This window comes from Lolium perenne, chromosome 6, assembly GCF_019359855.2.
Source record: "Lolium perenne isolate Kyuss_39 chromosome 6, Kyuss_2.0, whole genome shotgun sequence".
In the NCBI taxonomy this organism is placed as follows: domain Eukaryota; kingdom Viridiplantae; phylum Streptophyta; class Magnoliopsida; order Poales; family Poaceae; genus Lolium; species Lolium perenne.
In genome coordinates this window covers 87813585-87819177 of record NC_067249.2, presented here as the reverse complement: position 1 = coordinate 87819177, position 5593 = coordinate 87813585, and the positions used below count along the sequence as shown (strand labels likewise).

At 44.0% G+C, this 5593-nt stretch overlaps 1 long non-coding RNA gene across 4 annotated transcripts; it reads right to left on the bottom strand.

Annotated features, from left to right (window-relative positions):
- Positions 1-440: 440 nt before the first annotated feature.
- Positions 441-4343, bottom strand: LOC127320980 (uncharacterized). Of its 4 annotated transcripts, none has more exons than XR_007863716.2 (3): positions 1584-4343; positions 909-1274; positions 441-813 (listed from the first exon to the last, which is right to left on the bottom strand). It is a non-coding gene; the product is annotated as an uncharacterized lncRNA (long non-coding RNA). The 4 variants fall into 4 exon arrangements; XR_007863718.2 differs by having other exon boundaries at positions 441-1274; positions 1584-1642; positions 1959-4343; XR_007863717.2 differs by having other exon boundaries at positions 441-1274; positions 1584-2068; positions 2217-4343.
- Positions 4344-5593: the final 1250 nt, after the last annotated feature.

Sequence of the window (5593 nt, the reverse complement as noted above, 5' to 3'; positions counted from 1 at the left end):
TTCTTGATCGGATCCAAGAAAATACTGAAGGTTGGGAGAATGACAAGGATAGAGAATCAGGTATAATTTATGATTATAAATGCATTGAAGCTTTTATGGATACTGATAAATTTCGTAATATGAGTGCTACATATGGTCTTGATTCTCAAGTTGCTGCAAATCTTTATAAAGCTTTTGCCTCTTATTATGAATTGCCTAAGAAGAATTTTGATAAGTATCATGAACCGTATAAAGATAAAATTGATTCATCTATTAATAAACTAGCAATGGATGGCACGGCGGCACGCCGCGCCTATGCTGTGGGCTAGTGGATGAAATTGTTCTTTTTAATACGGAACACGAAAATAATAGAGCAAGATCTGTGAAATGCCATGGGTATATCATCTAGTTTATTGTAAGCACTGCAAGAACAAAAACAAAGCTAAAGTGTTATGTAGGAAGCACGCTAACATACACAGGTATGCTATGTTACCATGAGAAAGTATATGAACAGCACACTTGGATTCAGTAAAACCATACACTGAAAAGAAAATAGTTGCTAAAGGAAGTCACAGTGAGAAAAATGGTAGTACATGAAGTTAGGAAATATTGTGGTGACTATAGTATGATCGGTTGATGAATTTTGTGCACTATCCAGTAAATAAATGTTAAACCATGCCTTGTACGGCGTACCATGAATCATAATGGACTGGCAGCCACAAAAAAGCAACATATTCTGCCGTAGGTCAGGAGAATTTCATGATATGATTAAACTCATGCTTGCATGTACTCATGTCAGCTCCCGGCTAAACTCCATGTCAGCTCCCAGTTGAACTCTATGCAAGGGAAATCACAGGAAAGATGTCAGAAAATTGCAACAGTAAGACAGTGGTTTTTGGTGTTTACTGCAAGGCAAGTTATTTTCTTACTAATAGCCTCTTTCACTCTTTGCCTCCTTGGTTCTAAATTAGGTTAGCCTATTCTGAGTTTTTTGCATCTTCACCTTCCTTTGATTCTCTGAAACCACGACTCCAGGACACATAAATAAAAACGACTTTCATTATTAGCCTCTGAAAGACCAATGGCCACACATAATACTGGGATTTGCCAAGAGCGTTTGGACACTGTAGAGTTGTACTACATTCATGAAGCGTGAGGCCTGTACAATTCAGTTGTTGTATTATTAGACATGCATGGTACATACCTCAAACAATGAATGAACTTGGCCAATCAAATATTTGTTCACAAGTAATGCATACGTCAAGGAACTTGCAAAATTCATGACTTCATGTATTCTGAAAAAACCAAAGTAGAAGTGACCATTATAATATTGGAGACAGGAATTACTGTAATTAAATCAAAAAGAGTTTACATGTAGTAATACAATTAAAAAAAAAAGTAAGTCCAAGAAAGACAAATATTAGAGCTAAGTTTATTATATAATAACTCTGCAAGCAAGGTTTCCATCATCTGTTGACATTACAGTTTGACTAATCAAATAATAAAGGATAAGCAGTGAGAGGATGTCACTTCATGGTTCAGATATTATTAAAATTGTTGAATGCAATTCCGGCTTATTACAATGAAAAATTGAAGCCCCTCACCAGGGCTACTCAGGTGTCTCTGAAGATTAAAACTCATGCTCTCCACCTTCTCATGCACTCTGATCCAAGTATCCAAGATAAGGGAATCGGGCTTAGCTTGAAAACCAAAGTATAAGTGACCATTATAATATTGGAGACAGGAATTAATGTAATTAAATCAAAAAGAGTTTACATGTAATAATACAATAAAAAGTAAGTCCAAGAAAGACAAATATTAGAGGTAAGTTTATTATATAATAACTTTGCAAGCAAGGTTTCCATCATCTGTTGACATTACAGTTTGACTAATCAAATAATGAAGGATAAGCAGTGAGAGGATGGCACTTCATGGTTCAGATATTATAAAAATTGTTGAATGCAATTCCGGCTTATTACAATGAAAAAGTGAAGCCCTCTGATGTGGTCCCGCAAAACACACATTCCTGAAACTTTCTGGGAACCTTGCTTGCAAACCACGTGAAAATGAAGCCAAAAGGTTGTGGGAACTGCATGGTTCAGGAAAAACACAAAGTCAGTTAGAAAAAATGGCTGTTGATCAGAAAGATGATCTCGAACTATCGTTCATTATCTGGCAACTACGTGAGTGCAATATTGGTTATTGCCTAGCCTATTTGAATTAGAAAATATACTAACCTGGAACACACTGACCTCAAAGCCAGTCAGCTCATCAATAAAAAAGAAACTAAATGTAAACAACCAATATCAATGTTAGAGATCAATTATCATAAAAGGAGTTCACTGACATAAAGAAATAGGAAGTTCAGTAGCAAAAGAACCTTTGTTGCAACCAGTTTAAATTCAACCTGAGAAGTGCAAAAGCTGTAAAAAGAAGAAATGTGGACGGACTCACAGTCCTAGAGCAACGACAGTTGCTGGAACATCTTCAAGTAGTCAATGGTCAGATAGCTGTAAACCTGTGTCATGTTGGATATATGGTTAAAAGTATTGGTGTATTTGTATGTATAAGCATGCACATACTATTTAGCATAGCTCCAAATTTTCATTTCCAAGAAAATTTATAACACACAACATTTCACCCAGTCTGGGCTAGGTTTTTAAGCAAGTTTTAGACTAACAATCAGTATAAATTGGCAATCAAGAAAAATAAAAGCTTGGACATGCAGCCAAGCATGCACCTGCATATTGAAGGCCAAATCCCTGGAGACGAATCATTCAAATCCCTGGAGACTACCTAGCCCGGAGACAGGTCTGGGTGCTAAAGAATTAGGTTCTATGGAGCTGAACTGTTACTACATATTTAGAATTGCTCCTTCAATCTACCCTGGGCCTAGAATCCCTGGAGATGAATCAAACCAGAAACTGACACCTGAACTCCAATCCCAGAAATCTGCGAGCTCCTGGACCAAGGCCCGCGCCGGCTCTACGCCCTGGATGCCGTCCTGGACCATTTCCCTGCCCCTGCCGCCCCAACCAAGTCGTACCGCTCCACCGCCTGTTGCGTCGACGCCGTCGTCACCGATGGGAAGAATTGCTCGGTGGCGATAGCCGCTCGCGCTGCAGGGAAGCGGCCGGAGAATATGCTTCCCTCCGCCTCCGCCGCACGATGGTGAGCGTGATGCCGCCGGCGCCGTAGGGAGGGCGCCCTGAGGTCCCATCCTCTGCGCGGCCATCCACCTCGGGAAGGAGAGGATTGCGGCGAGTTTCCCCACCTCGCCCCCGCGCCCAAAGCACCGGCGCCTTCGCCGCTAGCACCACCGCCCTCGTCGGCAGCACCGCCACCCCTGCCTCGTAGCATCTCCGGCGACCAAGGAAGCACCATGGCGGCTTGCAGCGACGGCGAACCTCGCAGCAGCACCACCCCTGTTAGCAGCAATGTCGCCGATGTTCGCAGCACCGCCAGCGTTGGTCGTAGCACCGCCGCCGTTGGTCGTAGCTCTCGCCATTTCTGCCGGAAGAAATGGCTAGCGGAGGCCGCGTGTCGCAACGGCGTCGGCCGTATGTAGCAACGGCGACGGCCGCATGTAGCAGTGGCGGCGGCCTGCTGTTGCAACGGCGGCAGCCAGCAGTAGCAACGGTGCCGGCCTGCTGTAGCAACGACTTTGGGCTGTCGGCCGCATGTAGCAATGGTGGCGGCCGGCAGTAGCAACGACGGTGGCCTGCTGTAGCAACGGCGTTGGACCGTCGGCCGCATGTAGCAACGGCGTCGACCACATGTAGCAACGGCGGCGACCTGCTGTAGCAACGTCGCCGGCCACAAGTAGCAACGGCGGCGGCATGCTGAGCAACGGCGTCGGGCCATCAGCCGCAAGTAGCAATGGCGGCGGCCGGCAGTAGCAATAGCGTCGGGCCGTCGGCCGAATGTAGCAACGACGGTGGGTGGGCTGCAGTACCAACGACGATGGACCTTGCAGCTCCGACGTCGGCCCTGTGCAGCAATCCCGTGCCAGCCTTAGAGCACTCGCGGGCGGCGAGCGCGGCCGCGACGACCTCGCGCGCTAGGGAGGGGCAAGCTCGTCGTGGTGACCGCATCCTCTTGCGTGAGGGAGGGGCTTCTTCGACAGAGAGAGGCCGACCAGATAGCACTCCCCCCAAATCCGCCTGCGGCGCCGGCGTCGAGAGGATCCATGGAGCAGGGCGGCGCGAGCTGGGCGATTGCTGGGCGCGAGAGTAACGCCGGCGGAGCTTGGGTGCGAAAAAACGACGGGCTCGCTTGGGTCGAGAAGAACGACGAAGTAGCAGGAGCAGGTTCCATGGTGGTCTCTCGATGGGGAAGAAAGAGGAAAAGCAGAGAAGAAAATGTGCGGCGGAGAGGGAACGCAGGAAGAGATAAGGTGGTCCACTCGCTTTTGTTGCCACGTCCATGAACACGTGTTGTACAACCAAACCTGAAAATTCGTAGACTGCACCAGAACTGCACACACGGAAGAAATACTGCAGGACCAAACTATCCAGTAGTACACGTGTCAGCACCACATTAATCCCAAAAAAAATCAAAAAATCTGAGAAAAAAGGAAGCTGTTAAGGTTTAGTATAGTAATATGCGTTGTAGTTGAAACTGCTGATCATGTTATTCCTGAAGCTTATATTGAAAAAACTCCTTTCCCTGCTAAAATGAAGGAGTACTCTGTTATAAATAGTGCGGTTCATAAAAGTGAAAAGAAACCTGTAGAACCTGAAGAACAAATAAAAGTTGAACCTGCTGTTGTAATAGTTAAAGATCTTGTGACTGAAAATGTGGAGGATGGTCATATTATTTTCTGTGAAGATGCTTCTAATATTGTTTCACATCCTAATAAACCCAAACAAGTTAGTGTGCCTATGCTATCTGTTAGAATTGGTGATCATTGCTATTATGGATTATGTGATATTGGTGCAAGCGTTAGTGATATTCCTTATGAGCTTTACACGGAGATTATGCACGAAATTGATTCTTGTAAACTTGAAGATATTGATGTGGTTATTCAGCTGGCTAATAGAGAAACTATTTCTCCAATTGGTATTGTTCGAGATGTGGAAGTTCTATGTGGTAAGATTAAATACCCTGCTGACTTTTTGGTACTTGGTTCTGCTGCTAGTGATTATTGTCCTATTATTTTTGGTAGACCTTTTCTAAATACTTGTGGAGCTATTATAGATTGCAAGAAAGAGAAAATTTTGACTAAATTTGCTGGTGAATCTTATGAGTTTAACTTCTCTAAATTTACTAAAACTCCTTATAAAGCTGATTTGCCTAGTGATGATTTTAAAATGGAGCAATGTGCATCTATTGTTCTTGTTCCTAACAATCCTTTGCAGCAACATTTGGAGGATAGCGAGAGTGAAGTTTTTAGGAAAGAAAGAGATGAGCTTGAGGAAATTTTTCTTCGCCAACCTATTCTTAAGCATGATTTACCGGTGGAAGATCTGGGTACAACACCGCCACCAAAGGAAGATCCTGTTTTTGATTTAAAGCCTTTGCCTGATAATCTTAAATATGCTCATATTGATGATAAGAAAATATATCCTGTTATTATTAGTTCTAAGCTTACAGAGTTTGAAGAAGAAAGGTT